The sequence below is a fragment of the Dromaius novaehollandiae genome, chromosome 17 (genome assembly GCF_036370855.1).
Source record: "Dromaius novaehollandiae isolate bDroNov1 chromosome 17, bDroNov1.hap1, whole genome shotgun sequence".
NCBI lineage: Eukaryota > Metazoa > Chordata > Aves > Casuariiformes > Dromaiidae > Dromaius > Dromaius novaehollandiae.
The window spans coordinates 10034015-10050887 of NC_088114.1; positions in this window are offsets into that span (position 1 = coordinate 10034015).

Sequence of the window (16873 nt, forward strand, 5' to 3'; positions counted from 1 at the left end):
CACAGGAATCTTGGCTATTCAGTGAAACGCTTCTGTTCAACAGAGACAAAGGACTGAGCTTTGGCATTTTTATTTAATCTTGATAATCTTCCTTTTTGTGTTTCTCTCAAAGGATGGAAAGGAAGCGCATTAATTTTCAACTTCACACGAAGGCAAGTTGTACAAACACAGCTGAAAACATCAGGAAACCCAGGCATTTTCCTTAGAGAAATGGAGTGAGCTAATGTTCTGGTGGCAGGAGACTGCTGTATAATTGGGAAGATGTTGTTGGGCACAGTGGTTCAGGCACAGTGGTTTGGGCAGCAGCGTGTTCATATGCTGATAGAGCTGTTCAATTCGGCTTGCTTAGATGATTCCACTAATGTAGAAAGCAGAGATTATTAGCCACAGAAGAGGAAGCAATTTAAAGAGCACAAGCTGCTTTGGAAACATAAGAAATGTCTCTCAGATTTATCAAAAGATTTTTTTTTAAACTATTTAATTTACACCAGACTTAGATCGAATTAAATCATGAAAGACCTTTTGATTTTTGCCTCTTTGTGTTCTCATTGAGCTTACTTCATAGACAAATTTCGAACGCAGGAAAAATAAGGAGAATTCCCTTGACACTTTGGACTTTGATTCCTGGCCTTGTTCATTCTACATATATCCAGAACACCTCCAAGTTTTAGGTGAGGACTTTGGTCCTGTCCTTAATTAGGAATTAAATTGTGTTCCTCCCCGCTCTTTGATCTTTTTTTCCTGTTTTGTTTTTCTGTGGGATGCTCTTTAAATTTTACTTCAGTTACATTCGGCCCTATTGAAGTGTTAATCAGTGAATTCCCTGTGGATGGGATGAGTCCAATGTATTCTTAACAGTGTTTCAGCATTCCCCTCTTGCTTCTTCCTTTTAGCTCCTTCGTGCACTTACTCTTCCACCAAGTCCTTCAAACAGTCACTTTCAAAATCTGGAAATGCCACAGTTCTGGAGGAGCCAGTTCAAAAGAAGTCTTGTCCTGACTGGAGCCTATTCCCCAGGGGAGCCCAAGGGATCGACCATTGTGAGCGTTTACACGGGGACCTTCTGGAGGGCATCATCTTTCCTTAATGACAAAATAGGTCAGGTTCACGAGTTGCGACAACGGCGCCTAGGGGTTTCCTTGATGGTGGCAGATTGGAGCATCTGATGAAATCTGCTCGCAAAATGCAAGGCCACCTTCTCCTCTGTTGCCGTGGTTACTGTGAGCTCTATTTTTGTGTTGAGCAACAAATTCTTGAACTACAGACAGCTATCCCAACCTGTGATGGGACTGACCATGTGTGGGGCTGACACGTCCTTGTGAGGCCACCTCATTGTCTTGCTCGCTGGCTCTGACAGTGCTCCTATTTTTTCTCCAGTTCACAAGTTGGGTGAACGTTTGCTTTAAGCTATGGAATTGATGCCTAACAGCAGCAGAGGGGGTGCTCGCTTGGATCTGCATTATTGATTGAAGCACTCTCCATCACTGTACTTCAGTGAAGTGTGGCCAAGAACAACAAGATAAAAATTAATATAAGTGACAGGGGAGTTTCTCAGACTGTGCTGGTGCACATTAGCCTGGCTGAAGAGAAAAAGAAGCTGATACTTGAGTCTTTTGAGCTGCGAAGGGTCTGGTCAGTCCTTGAAGGGGAAGCACATGAATGGCCCAGTTGTCATCGCATTTTATTTTTCCTCCAACTTTGACTAATGGTGCATTTCCTCTGGCCTCCCACGGGCCATCCGTGGCTGACTTGCTTTGTCACTCTTCACGTCTAGTCGCTGCCTTTACTGTCCACCCTGTTCCCATGGCAGGAACCCGGTGTCCTCTAAAAAAACGCACAGGCACAAACCATCTGTCATTCTTCCCACTCCTCTTTCAAGCGCCCACTTCCCATATTGTGTGGCCTTGCAGGCTGAAAGCAGCCTGCCTCCCCCTGCGTGCCTGGAGTACATGCCAAGCCTCGCCGCTTGATAAGGGAGCTCCCGCCTTTCTGCCTGTAAAAATACTAATGGGCATCTCCCTGTTGATAACAGGCTCTCCCTTTTTATTGTGTTCGTGGGGTGATAAGTTGTCTGGATCAACAAGGAATTGTCCCTGTCGCTTCTTTGCAGCCAAAGTTATTAGGGTCAAATTAGGTGCAAGTTGTGAAATTAATCACTGCAAGAACAAATAATTGTAGTGCCCTATGGACAAAAAAAAAAAAAAAAAAAAAAAAAAAAAAAAGGCAGAAGGAAAGGGGAGGAGAGAACTGGCAGGCAATGTCGTACTGGATGTTGAGCCAGCCCTGCTGCCTGTGCTGGATTTGGTCTCCAGCACCTGTGAACCGTGAACTCAGAATAAGGCAGTTCTTCAGTATCATTTGGGAGTTCGATTAATCCATGCAAAAGGCATTGTATGGAGAGGAGATACCTGGCTTCTCTGCATAAAAGCACTGTTCCTGGTGCATGCTTTAGTTGATGGTATTTGCACATGCCTAGATGTGGCCCCACCAGGATCATGCTCCCAGGGCTTGCAATACCTCGGCATGGTGCTCCCAGGAGACCAACTGCTCCAGAGGGGAACAGCCGTGGCTACTGCTGCAGGTTGAGCTGTGCCCAAGCTGCATCTGTCAGGTGGCACTGATGGTGTGGTTGGATAGATACAACTTTATGAATGAAAATTTTCCTAAAGTAATTATACAAATACTTATTTTTTGTTGTACTTCTGGTGCAAAACTGTTTCATTTCCTTTTTCAGGGATTGGCTTGTGGGAGACATAGCACTAATCTGAATTATGTGGATCTCATCCCTGGTGAAAATGAAGTCTCACAGATACAAGTTATAGCTGGAATTAATAAGCTAAGAATTTAGGCCTTCCTTCAGAGGCAACTCTTGACAATATGCTTATGATCTACGTCCAGGAATGGCCTCCTCTGAACATCACGGCTTTTCCTTAGCAAGCACCACCTCTCAGTACAGGAAGAGTTATGGCAGTGACAATAATAGCTTTTAGAAAGATTCCTGGGGCAATATTCCATTTCTTTGATTCTACCAGATTTTACAAAGGCTGTGACTGACGGTGGAAAAACATCGTCCAAGCAGAGCAGCACCTGCCTTCATCTTTGCCATGTTACATTAAGTGTTAAACAGCTTTTTCAAGTTGACACACTTACCATTTCAGTCGAGCCTACCTGGCGTTCCTGTGTCTTGGCCCCATGTAATTGTGTGCAGGCTCGCTCCCAAGGGACTCAGCCCGGGTGTAAAGCCTCCCCGGTAGCCATCCACACCTGCGGCAGGGTAGGGGCTGCTGTGTTGGGTCTCCAGTGCCAGGGCTGAGGCTGTGCCGCAGTGGGTTGTTCCTGCGTGTTCCCTTGAGCTCGTGGAGATCAGCAAAGTTCACCCTCGTTTTGCATAGCTTGGACTCGCTGCTCAGCGACTCAGTTTCCTGGGTAGGTTGCTGACCCGGCTGCACTGACAGCAGTGTTTAAGGGAGCTGGTTCGAAGCAGGCAATGTAGGTAGACCTTCAGATTATACGTATAAGCAGTGTCACTGGCGTGATCTTTCTAATCTAAGTTTCTGTGTCCGTTTTTACAGAACCGTTAATGCCAGCTTGGGAGCAGAGGGATGCAGCTCGAAGGTGAAACCTGTGAACGTGAAGCCTGCTTGAGACACCAAGAGCTCTGCGTGAATTTGGCTTTCACTTCAGAAATGGGGGAGCTGCCTGGGGAGGGTGGCCAGAGAAGATAGCGCAGCACCCACTGAAACACTTCCATTCGCTTTCTGCGGTGAGACGCCTGAACTTTGTGCATAAAATACAAAGCTGAAGGTGTGCTACATTTGTTTGGAAACACTGCAAAGCTATTCTCGTTTCCTGAAACTATTGTGAGATTGGCCTTTTACCATGGCTGAGCCCCAGTTCTTAGTTAGCCAGAATGAAGCGACAGGAGAAATTCACTCCCTCTTTCATCTTACAGCATATCTAGCAAGGCAGGAACCAGGACTTTGAACCACTACCTCCTAAGTCTGCGGCTTGATCTGTTGCAGCAGATCTGTGCTCTGAGGGTTTTGTCTTCTCTTACCAAAGCTAATTGTTAATTGCATCTTCTTTTCTCTAGCCACTGCCATGAGGAACGACTGCCTTCTGTGCTGATGACAGATCCGCTGCTCTGTTATGAGGCACTGCTCTTTTGCCATCTCAGTTTCATAACAACTACCTCCGCCTGAGAGCCAGCAGAGCAGCCGTGCTGGGCAAACCAAGCTGAGGAGGAGGAGGATGGACGACACTGAGTGATTCGCTTTGACACGGCTGGGGCTCTGAGGGTGTGTTAATTTTTTCTTCCCTTCCTCCTTTCTATGCGCTGAATTAAAACAAATCACAGTGTTGTTGTATGAACAACAATATAGATGATGTTATAATAACTTGAAAAACATATTTTATGGCACTACTGTGCGTCACTTCTGTCAAATTTATCAGGAAAGAGGTAATTGCTACAGGTGGCAGAGACTGCCGGATGACCATCACAGGGTACATAAGGGAATAAATTTGACGCCCCCTGCCAATTTTCTTGTGTTTATAACAGGAATGCTGCTTCCTTTTTGCCCACTACTGTCAGCTATGTCATTTTGCTAAGTTCGCATATTGGCCTCCTCTGCTGTAGGAGGAAGCGCTCATACTGTGCTGAGTTTCTGTCAGCTGCTGGGGGTGGGTTTGCAGTGACGTGGTTGTACTGGCGCAAAACTCAGGGAAGGCATTGCACTAGCCCAAAGCAAAGTTTGTCTGGAAGCAGCTTGTCCTGGGAAGTGTCTGCAAGGGGTGCGGATATCCCCATGGAGATGGGTTCCCAGGACTGCACCTCAGCTGTATTGAGAAGCAGCCTTGTATTCACGTACTTCCCTGAAATATTCTCTAATAGTTGATTTGAACAGTCTTTAGCAGAGATCGTATTTCTAGTGTGGGATTCCCTTTATACATCTTTCATTAATGAGAGGGATTCTCTGCAATCAGAGATCAGCACCACGGAACAGCTGGATCCATTTTGGCTTGACAAGTGGCATGGGCATTCTTTATATATATTTATGGATCTTGTGAACCTTCAGAATGCTTTTAATAAATATTAAAAATAATCAAGGGTTCTGGAAAGAATTCATACTGCATTGCCACAGTCTGCAGGAGTTCTTCCATCTTCCTCCACAATATGTATTACTAGCTGACACTGGGAACTAACTGGTCTAGTCTGGGAATTTCTAGCTACAGCTAGAGGAAAGGCAGTCTGTGCAGGGAACTGGTATCTCTTGATCATGAGAGAGAGCAAATATAACCCAGGCGGCAGCCTGGCTGCCCCTGGAGCAAGTCAAAAGCAAGAAGCTTTCAAGCAGGCACCTCAGGAAGCTCCCCGGAGTTTTGCTCTGCCTGCTGCACCCGCTGTGGCTGTTTGGTAGGTTACTTGCCCTGCTCGTCTTGAGGTAGCTAGAGCTGAAGCATATGTTTTCCATCTAAAGGCTGGAGGATGCCCAGGTCCGACTTGGCACGCTGTTTGTGCTGGGCATCAGCAGTACAGATGTGGAAACCACAAACCTGATTAATATGAGCCTAGAGTGAAGACTCAAATAAGCTTATAAATAAAACCAGACTTGCAGATTATTTGTTTCCATATTAGTCTATGATAGACCCTACTCAATATGTTTGTTTTATTTGGTTTGGTGACTGACATCGGTATTTATATTTCCAATAAAAATTTAAATCAGAATAAAACAGACCAAGTAAGCTTAAATTATTTGTGCAAAAGATGATTGCAATTGTCTGAAGCGTGTAATTCCTTACATGAAATGTTAGCGTGCTTTGAACAGAGATGCGACAAATGCCTCACTATTTAATTTAGTGTTCCATCTTAGCTCCAAATCCCACACTTATATATTAAAATGGACTCCCAGATACAGTGTAATCCTCAGCAAGCAATCCGCTGGTGTGGGATGGCTTGGTGAGTAATTCTCAAAGTAAGCATCATCTGTGTCATCTTGGGTGAGTCACTAAATGAACCCCAGGTCCTAGCTTGAAGTGGTGATTATCTGTTAATGGGACAGGGTACACAAATAAGTATCTAAATAGGTCTTGTTCAAGACTGTCTGTTTCCCCCAACAGAGTATCTGCTGAGGTCTCGGTGTGCCCAAGGACCTCCAGGGCTCCTTTCCAGCGCAGTTTCGGGCACTGCACTGCAGCGAATGAAACCGTCCGTGGGAGAGGGCTCCAGGGAGCCCTCCGGGAAGGTTCTTCGGCGGTGCCGGCAGGCATGTTTACTCAGTGGAGAAGATCTCATCCTGGGACCTGCTGGCTCTATATCCAAGGTGAGGTTGCCTCCAGTCAGCTCCATTTAAACACAGTTGTACCAGTGAAATCTGTGGTTCAGCAGCAATAGGGCATCTAGTTTACTCTGCCTATACCATGTCACCTAGGACAGGATGCGTCCACAAAGCCTGACAAGTCTTGGAAGTGCGGCTTGTACCAAGGCCTTGCACACATTTGTGGTAGGTGGTATCTCAGCTGACTGGTTAGGCTTACCTAGATTTCAGACTATACCAAGGTGACTTGGAAATAAACACTTCCACATGCTGTTTTGGATCTCACATAGGCTATCAAGGGAGAGTGCAGTTCTTGCAGGCTTCCCACTCTGATGGGATGAACCTGAGCCATGGGCAGGTATGTGCAGTGACTTTTTTGTGTCAGTGTGGCTCTAAGACAAATGAATAAACAAACAGTGCTCTCCTTCCATCTTCGCCTTGCAAAAAATAATAAGGGAAAAAATGCTCACACCCTTTGTTAGGATGTCAATGCTAGAGGAAAGACACCAGCAGTTATTCCATTCAAATGTCCAGTTTTTCTTTCCGATTGTTTGTCTGGGTTCCTTTTTTATGTTTTTGCTCTCTTCAGCTGGTTGAGCGATGGGCTGTTCTTATGAAACACGTTAAACATCTTTTCAGCTTCACAATGGTCCTGACATCTCATTGTTTGAAAGGCAAGAGGGTCACTCAAAGTAAACTCTCTCGTGCTAGATAATGTTTTTCCACATGGAAATGTTGGAGGGCCACTCTGTGCTGTCAGCCCAGAAAGGCCAGAAGATGCCTTCAGACTCCCCAGGTGCCTCTCTGTTTGTTTTCTAATGTTATTGCACATACAATATCATTAATATTATGTCCAAAGCTTGTCTTTTTAAACAGAGTCAACACATCTAACCTATTACTCAGCCACAGGAAAAAAAAGGAAAGGATTAAGTCAACACTGTAAGGAATTAACCCTTTCCATTGCCCAAAGAAGAAATTAAGGATGATTTGACCTCCTTAAATTGCAAATGGGACTTGATTGTTTTCTCTCACAAAGTAGTGGAAATAATTCCTCTCACTTTGGCACTCAGAAGTAAAATGCAACAGGCTGTGTCATGTGGGAATCAGACAAGACTGCTGACTTATAAGACATCGTTCTCTTTCCTGTGGCACACGCCATTGAAGGGCAGGAAATTCCCCGCTTCCCCCCCTTTTTTTTAATATCTCCTTTTCCCTCAGGGCTGTGCCAGGTCCTGGGCTAGGCTTGGCATGTAGACACAACTAGAAGTATAGGCGAGACTGCATGGACCAAATGTCCAAGCGCTGAGTGAGTGCCCAATGGGCCGTAGCAAAACACACAACCAAGTCAAAGGAAAATGGAAAATATTTCATAAAATTCATCTTTGCATCCCTTTTTCCTCTCTTGATATATGGCCCCTTATGCACAGCTGCCCGGGCCCCGGCCTGCGTGTAAATATGTCAGTGCACCAATGAGACGGAACATGGTCACAGAAACGCCGGCGGCTGCTCCCAGATAAAACGCTGAGCTGGAGCCGAGGCGTTTATTGTAAATAAAGATCAAGGCGAAGCAGCGGCATTTCTGTTCGACTTGAGCTTGTCAAGGTTCCTAGCCCAACTCCTTTCATGACTACCACATGTCCACCTCTTGCAGAAGTGACATGTTAGTCCTATGACGGCTCTGTAGCCATCACCAGTTCCTCGATGCTTTCCATGTGGCATCTTACAGTAACAACGCTGGTGGCAGATGGGACAATGGGGGCATGTTTGTGCACACAGGGGAGGAGCAGACTTCCAGTCCTTCTGCTCCAAAACTGCTGTATCTGAAACAGTAACTTTGCAGGGCCTGGGACACAGTGATGCTTTTTTTGGCTCTGCTCAGCAGAGGGCACTGGATCCTGTAGCTGGGAGTTGGTATGGTGCAGCACAAAGCCTGATAGCTTTAGCAGATGGACTAATCTTTTTTCCTCTGGATACTGCTGGCGTAGAACTGAAGTCTGTGGCTCTGTCTGCTGCACGCTGATTGACCGAGAGATGACCGTGGCATGTGTTAGCAGGTGATAAACTGTCTCTTTTTATATATGTTTTATTTTAATTAAAGTGGTAGCTACAAAAATCAGTCATCTGCAAATCAGGTTGACTAAAGTACTAGCCATCTGGCATCCTTCTGAACAGCAACACCAGCCAACTGGCACAGCTGGGGGAGATGCAAACACCTACAAACCGGAGTTCGAACAGCACAGGCTGGTGTGGAGACTAGTTGAATTGAACAGGCTTGTTCCTGTAGTTCACAAGGGAACCGTAGGATTGGTCTGTGAGGAGCTGGCTGAATCAGAGAGTTTGGCCTTCTTCACAGCCCATGATCCAAAGTCCTCCACAATTTCACCACAAGCATTACCATTTTTTTTCAATGGATTTGCCTTGTTTTCAGCAATATCCACAAACACTGCACTGTCAGTCTGCTCCCTTCTCCCTCTTCCGTCACTGGGTGCTCTCTTGCTGAGTGCTAGGGTTTGCATTTTCCTCGCTGATGGCTCAGGTGAATTGTAAGCCAAAGGGACTAACAAAAGAATATTAGAAACGTAGCTCTTTCAGATGACTTTTTTTAGTTTAGATGGATCTTGCTCACATATATTGTAACATAATTCTTTTAATAATAAAAATTTTAATACCAATAAAGAACATATATTAAAAACCCCTCCTAAGCCTTCATCTGGCACTAGTCTAATACGTTGTAGATTTGGCACATTTCACTCATACAGTACAAGAATAAGAGCTGAAAATATTCATTCTCCATACTGATAGATACTCTCCTATGTTCCTGAGCTGACCCAGGATGCTTCACTTCAGATGACAGCTCCAAATGTCCTATTAGGCAATACAACTGAATGCTGCCACAGTACATGCTTCAACTCCGCCGAAGAAAACTGCAAGGCCATGCTGTTTCCCAAAAAGCAGATGGTTAGTTATTCGCGGTTTTTTACTTCTATAGCTATACATCTCACTGCTGGCTAGCAGCTGCCAGACCCAAACTAGAGGTTAAATGTACTGGAAAATGAGGCAGTAGCTTCCAGCATTTGCGGATTTCTGTGCTTAGTGGGATTCAGGCATGCCTGCATTGCATAGAGGCAAGATAGGTCTTGGAGCTGGGAGAGAAGCAGCTTTTCTTTCACACATGCCCTCTCTCACAAGTCTCGGTTCCTGCCTTTGCACTGGCAATGGCACGTACGGTTCAAGAGCTGCCTGCGTGCCGCACGTGGCCGGCTCTTGGCCTGGACTGCTGCATACTGCATACAGTATTAAATCAAATAGAAATTGTGATTGCTCAGGATTTTGTTTTTTGTTTTCTTTTAAAAATAGGTCAGCAGGCGCTAACAGTTGGCAGTCTTCTCCAAGCCAGGAGCTGTGTGATGAAAGGTCATATTATGGCAGGCTCCAGAGTATCTTTTCATCTGTCCTGCTTGGTACGGCATGTTCCAGGTGAAGACTGGCAGCATGCTGGTGCTAAAACCAGCCCTATCACCATTCCCCAGTGTCAGCAGCAGTATCCTGGCTCCTTGTCCCATGTTCAGATCACAGCTCCCTTTGATTGCCCTGGAAACTGTTGCTCCCACCAAAGTTCTTTGATATGTGGAGATTTCCTGACTTGGGCACATTATTCTGGAAAGGGAGATCAATCCCTTTTAACTCCTTTACAAACAGATGTGCTCTTGAAGTGGTTCTCATAGCTTGTAAAAGCTAAATCAAGTCTGCATTTTGTAACCAACTTCACCTTCTGCTGCAGAAGCCTGATATTGTATCTTCATTTCTGGTACTATAAATCATTATTTCTTAACAACACCCAATAGAGAAGTAGGTAGATAATAAACTTGGCCATAAGTTGGTTCAGTAGCAATTTCCCATAGCAGTTTTAAAGTGTGATTTTTTTTTTTAACGGTTCTTTGACAGGTTAATGGGGTACATGGACAGGAGACTTCTGCTTTATCCCTGGGAGCCTTGACAGTCTGAGGTGTTGCCTGGCTCCACTCCTAGACGTGAGAGGAAGGAATAACTTGCACTTCAGCCCAGCGATTTCCTGATGCTCACTGATTGAGAACAGACGTGATCCATGCCAGAAGGTACCCCTGAGTGCTCCCAGGTGTCTGATCTGCTGAGCAAGGTTGGTAGCATCAGCTCTCCGTGAGATTTCCCTCTCCTGGGGAGAGGCTGGTCTCAGCCCCAGCTACCTCTCAGAGGCCCAACATCAAACTGCTTAGAGCTTTTGTTAGAAGCTGACTGAGAACGTGGTGCTGTTATTATCTGACACTGGCTGAAACAAAAGCCAAATGTTGATGAATGTCTGATCCTAAAAGTAAACAGTTTGATTTTTTTTTTTCTTTGCGAGTCAGGGGCCCTCTAGGGTTTTATCTGATTTTGGCAATCTCCTGCACATTTTGGGGCCTGAAGCATGGTTTTAATTGTTACATCACAAAAGTTGCCAAATAATGTTGAATGCTCCTTAAAAACTCACTCAATTTTATGGAACTTCTCAACGGCTTGACTAATACAATAATTACTGGAACTCGGCTGTGTTGCCTAGTGGCAAATGGAATTTTTTCATAATGATGCTGTCTGTCATTAATAGCAGGATTTGTTCTTTCTCTCAGCGGGAGAGAGGCCAGAAAGCCGTGATATCTGTCTTTTTTAATGACAGCTAACAGCAAACGGATAAAATAATCAATTATATCTACAGATAGGTAGATAAAGTATAATTTATCACGTCAAAAACAAAAATGCTTTTAATTGGGCTGTTAATCATCTTGTAATTTTCAATAAAGAGATGGGGGCTCTACTTTGTGCTCAGACACCACTAGTATTTCATGCAGCATTAGCTGATCTTATTGTAGTTTTAATAATACTACTAACTACAAACTGCCAAAATATAAAATGCCATTTCTGCTCTCATTAGCTGAGGCCTTTGCAGTTATAAAGGGATGCCCTTCCCTTTTACTTTTCTCCTTCTAGAAGAGTCAAAAAAAAAAAAAAAAAGCTTACCCTGACTAATCAGCTATAACAGTTTCTAGAAGAGGCTGATCTTTCTGTTTGATTAGGAGTCCCTCTACTAGTTGTATTAGATGACAAACATGTGACTGAAATGATGATTTTTTTACAGCAAAGCACATGGTCTGGTTCGTATAACACAGGCAAGATTGGCAGTTGGGAGTTTGGATTTCTAGCCACACCTGTGCTGTCTTGTGGGAAGCTGGGCAGATCACTTAATCCCTCCTAACTTGTTCTCCCTGTCTGCAGTGTAGGTATTAGATAGCTGCTTTGTGAGGCTGTTGTAGAGCACGTACAAGCGCTGCAAGATTCCTGAAAAAATAAAAATGACAACATCTGGGTGGATGGCTGCAATAGCATCCTCTCTGATGGCCTTTTGAGGAAGGAAATGGGAAGTTTACAGCTGGGCCAAAACCTTTCCCATATCATAACTGAAAATGACCTCACGATGCTGCCTGATTTAAGGAGCAGTAAGGAATCATCTACCAGAAAAATCTGTCGAGGGCAGATTTCACTTTCAGTGTTACTCTGGGTGTTTTTGGCTATGGGTTTTGTTTTAACAGCCATAGCATCTCCCAGGGATGCACGTGGAACAGAGAGGGGCAGGACTGCCCTTCCTGTAACTGGATCTTCCCAGGCAGTGGGGCAAATTTAGTGGATTGAGCAGGTTTTTTACAGGTCTAATGGCAGGATTGAGGGTGTATTCATACTGGGGGAACAGGGAGGAGAGGCTCTGAGGCTGGCTTGCCCAAGCATAAATAAATTGGATGTACATGAACATTTAAAAAATTCCCAGAGAGTCACGTTGCACAACTTAATGGGCCTGGTGCCCTCACCTGTGCCAATTTTATGTGACTCTTAACTCTGGCGTTAAATAAAAACAAGACCTTGCTCTAATGACATCAACAGCCTGTGGTGAAGAAAATATGCTGCTACTTTGATACAGATCCCCTTTTGAGGAGGACAGAGTAGACAGCCAAGGCGCTTTTCCCCATCTGTTAGGTGAATGTTGCGATTTCCTGGTCCGAAGCGTGTTGTCAGCAACCCCCCTCCACTTCCAGTGTTACACTAGATGATTTTTAATAAGAATATGGTTACATGTTGTCCCTGGTTTAGCCACCTTGATTATACCCTCTTTCCCAATTAGATGAAAGGATGGGAAAGGGGGACATGAGTTGGCTGGGGGAGGGGAGCAAATAGCATGGGGGGGTTAAATGATCCAGCTGTTATGTGCGAAGTATCTGCTTTCTAATTGCTTCTGTTGGAATTCAGGGGGAAAAAAGGCACTGGCTACACTTAATTAATAAGGCAGGACTCACATAAACTCCAGCTGTGAGCACAGGACTGGTCTTTAAAGGATAAGCTCAGGAGGTGGGGCAGAGAGTTTGATTTCCTTGCACTAAATCCCATCACATGCTGCTGGTAGTGTGTGTGTCCACTTAAGCCTTTGGATGGTCTGTCTGAACCAGACGTGAAGTATCCTTTGCTCTCCACGCACCTCACCCCAAGAAAAACGATCTGTCCTCAGAAATCAAAGGTGCGAGGCTGCATTTCCAGCCATGGTGGAAGTGCTGTGCTTTCACTCCAGTCTGGAACGCCTAGAAAATGAGGACGTTTGCATCAAAGGCTTTGGTTCAGACCTTAGCAGAAACGCAGCCTTCTGCAGCTGGACCCTGATACACCTTTGCCTCTCGGGTCTCTTCTCTACCTAGTTCCAGAGGGTTTGGATTTGGCATGCTGTCAGCATCTCTCTTTCAGATGAAAGAGATGCTCCAGAAGATGCCCGAAGGCCATTTTCCAGTGACCCCTTTGAGGAGAACGAGGGCCAGTTCATTTCTGTTCTTTGAGAAGGGCTTGGGAAGATCACCAGGAATTCTCCTGAGGTGCCCCTAGAAACCACATGAAAACACGGATGCCACAGTGTCCCCCATTTGGTCCTGCTCTGTCCCTCACTGCCATAGGACGCTCCAGTGGGATGCCCTCACCACCACTGCAAGGTCTTCCCGGTCAGAGCACAGCAGTACTAGAGTCTAAGCCGAGACCAAGGGCGTCTCCCGCTTCCCATGGAGTGGCACCTCTGGATTTCAAAGCTTGTTTTTAAAGTGTGTTACTCTAGGAAACAGTGGAAGCAGAAACAAAGCTGGAGGGGATATTCCCACGTAGTTAAGAGCCTGTTTTTCCTCACTGGCTGTGGAGGGAAATGAGCTTCCTGCTTAAGGTGAGGTGTCATTTGCTGGCCGGAAACATTTGCATCCCGGCTGGGCTGCTCCTTTGGGTGCAGCCACCCAGGGCAGTTCTGCTGGAGAGCGATCGTTCTCCCTCGCAGGCCCTCTCCTTCCCCGGCCCTGTGCTCCTGCCTTGCATCCGTCATGGTGCTCCTCAGAGGAGTGCCAGAGTCAGCACGTGGGAGGGGGCACAGCCATGGGGCTGCGAATGGGTCGGGAAAGGAGGAGCGCACTTTTTGGCACAGAGAGCCCGTGGATAGGCCAAGCTGCGTGCTCTCACCGCACCCTTCCTCCTCAGGTTGGAGCTGAGCGAGTCTCTGTTTGACTTTGTCATTCCCCTTTTCTCCCTCTTTCTGTTTGGGAGCAGCCATCACCTTCCAAGAGCTCTGAAAAATGAAAGAACCTTTAGATTTCTGGTCAGAGCACTCTGTTATTTCAAAAGGTAAAATAATCAGAGCCTCAAGCATCCGGGAGGATTTTGGTGTCTGACTGCTCCTGATTTCAGAGAGCGCTAGGCCTGGCGTGGGCTGATACGTCTGGGGTGCTGGGCCCCGGTCCCTTGAGTTAGCTGCGTGGAGCTAGACTTCCCACCCGGAGAGAAAAACAATTCTCGGTGTTACGGCATGTTTCCAAGGAAGAAAGGTGGGGCCTCGCCTTGCAAAGCTCTATAAACAGCAGCTCTCTGTCTCTTCCATTTCTCTTCATCCTGACCGTGTTGCCATTTTCAAAGGTTGCTGATTCACAGCAACTGGCCGCCTTGTTTTATCTGAGGGAGATTAGAGCTGAGAATGTGATTTTGTAGCATAAAGACTCCAATGGAAATAGCAGTGTATTTGACATGACACTGTTATTTATGCTCAAATAATCATCTCATTTAAGGATGAAGTGGGTGTCTTTTCATTTTTTTTTCCAAGTGTAGATCAATCATGTATGAAGATGAACTCCCACTCAGCCTCTCCTGGCCCCTAATACTTTCATTTCATTCTTCTGCTGCTCATTATTTTATGGTTATGTCCTTGACTGGTAACATTTCTCTCTTTTTTTCCTTACATGCACTGTTAAGGAGGGGAAGAACTTAAATTTAAAGTTCAAGCCTTGTGTAGCTCTTAAGCCATAAATAATGTTTTATACAGAGTCTAAGATTATTAAATCCTTCCATTTAGCCTCCCTCTTTCTTTTACAGTTCATCTGATTAGAAGGGACATAGTCTCTTGAAACTTGTCTTAACTCTTTCTGTTTTGCTTTTGCAAGCAGACCTGAGAAGATACAGTCTGGCTGTATGTATTGCTAACTGAAAGACTTGCTGTAGGAATGCAAAAATGCTGCCTGCAAGAGAACTGATTGTTGGCATGGAAAAAAACTACCAGAGAAACCCTGTAATTTTGAGATGTGGTTGACTTTCTAAAGACAGGCAAGTCCACAACTGAAACTGAAATCTGTCTTTTTGGGGGGAGAAATGCTTTCAAAATACACTTCTTTGGAGGGAGCTGGCAGGCTCATAGTCAGTGAAAGGAATGTTTTGGTGTGAGGAGATGGCTATGCCCAGGTAATAACTGATTTAGGACAGCCCATTGGAATAACCCACCAGGGTCTGTACACGCCTGATAACTACATATCCAGCTCTTTTGGGTACCAGGGCCAGGTATCACAGAGCCAGGCTTCTGAAGCCCAGCTTTTGCTACAAATGAAGCCAAACCAGCTGCTGAGGTTTGCGGAGATCCTGACACTGTAGCATGGAGCTGCTCTTCATTCAGCTTGATGATACCTGCTCCTCTTAGCCAGTACCTGGAGGTATGGCCAGTTAGTCAGGCCTTGCCTGCACTACAGCCTTTGGAGCTGAGCAGGTGGAGGAGAAATATCCCTAGCAGAGACAAAGCAAGTGAAAAGCTGTTGAAAAGCCTCATAGTAGACAAAGCCTACACAACAAAACTATCTCCTCTAATTAATCCACAGTCATCAATGAGGCAAATGTCTCTGCCTCCTGAGCCAGACAGGGTGGTGTTTTAATAATAGGCATAAATCTATTGTGCTTCTCTCCTCATGACCTAGCGTATGCTGTCAGGGCACTGCATACCTCAGAGAAGGAGCAGAATTTATGTGCACAGTAAAACAATAGAGCTTCAGTGATATCAGCTGTTTGACAAACTTTAATATACATTTGCTATAAAACAGGCAGCAATTACCAGAATGTGATACTGAAATAAAAATCCTTGATCCATTTGCACGATAGATCTTCAATTTACTCACATTCATGTGAGAGACACACATAAAAATGATATCCATGCTTAAAATCACTTAGAAGCAGTCTGAAAGACCCCACAGTTGCAAGTGATACTGCAGTACTTAGCTAATGCTCATGTTTCGATGGCTTTGCCTTCATGATTCTTCCAGTGGTTCCTTTATGTTTTCTGGTATTTTGCCAAACACCTGTGAATCAGCGCACAACAAATATTCTTGCCATTTAATTTAGCCTTGCATAGAAAGGCTATATTAGGCCTGATGCAGACCTAATCCCAAACCTCTAAAGAGGTTTAAGGCACTCTGGTTTCACCTAATCCCGAAACCTAAACCAGAATCATTGAAAACCTCCATAACACCACAGGAATGGGCAAATAAAGGGTTTCCACTATGAAATTATTAAAAGGACACAGTGTGTCTTTTGGATTTGAGACCTAAAGCTTTACCTAAGGAGCTTGGACTGTCCACAATAAAAGTGTTTATTTTGAAGATAGGAGGTTGAAAGGTTTATTTGACTAGAGGGTTGATTCCGCCCTTCCCACCCAGAAAAGAGAGGGGTGATTTCCTAGAGGAGTGAAAAATGGAAAAAAGGCTGAATAAGTAACAAGGCAGGGGCAGCCCAGCAAAGCAGCCAAAGAAAATGAGGCCCAGGTTTCTGCTTAAATCTCAGTCAAGGCGTTCACTCTTTCTTACGCCTTCTATGGGAAAGAGCACAGCCTTTGGTACACAACCGAGGTCTTGGTTCCTGCAGTTATTCACAGTAAACACGTAAGAAATGAATTACTGGTGATACTATAAATACATTGCTGCTGTGCAAAATGGAGAACCTGCCTCTTCTGAGATCTCTTGTTGATGAGAGATAACATGTAAAAACCTGCACTGTAATGGAACTTTCAATTACAAATTGCATCCAACTGTAATAAACTTGATCTTGCATTAATTCACGTTAAATTAATTGGATTCTGTCATTCTTGAATTCTGGTAACCACCTTATCTTGCCCTATAACTCATTATCTTTGTGTTGTGAAAGGGGTATTTCATTTTGAAAGAGTGTGCAGG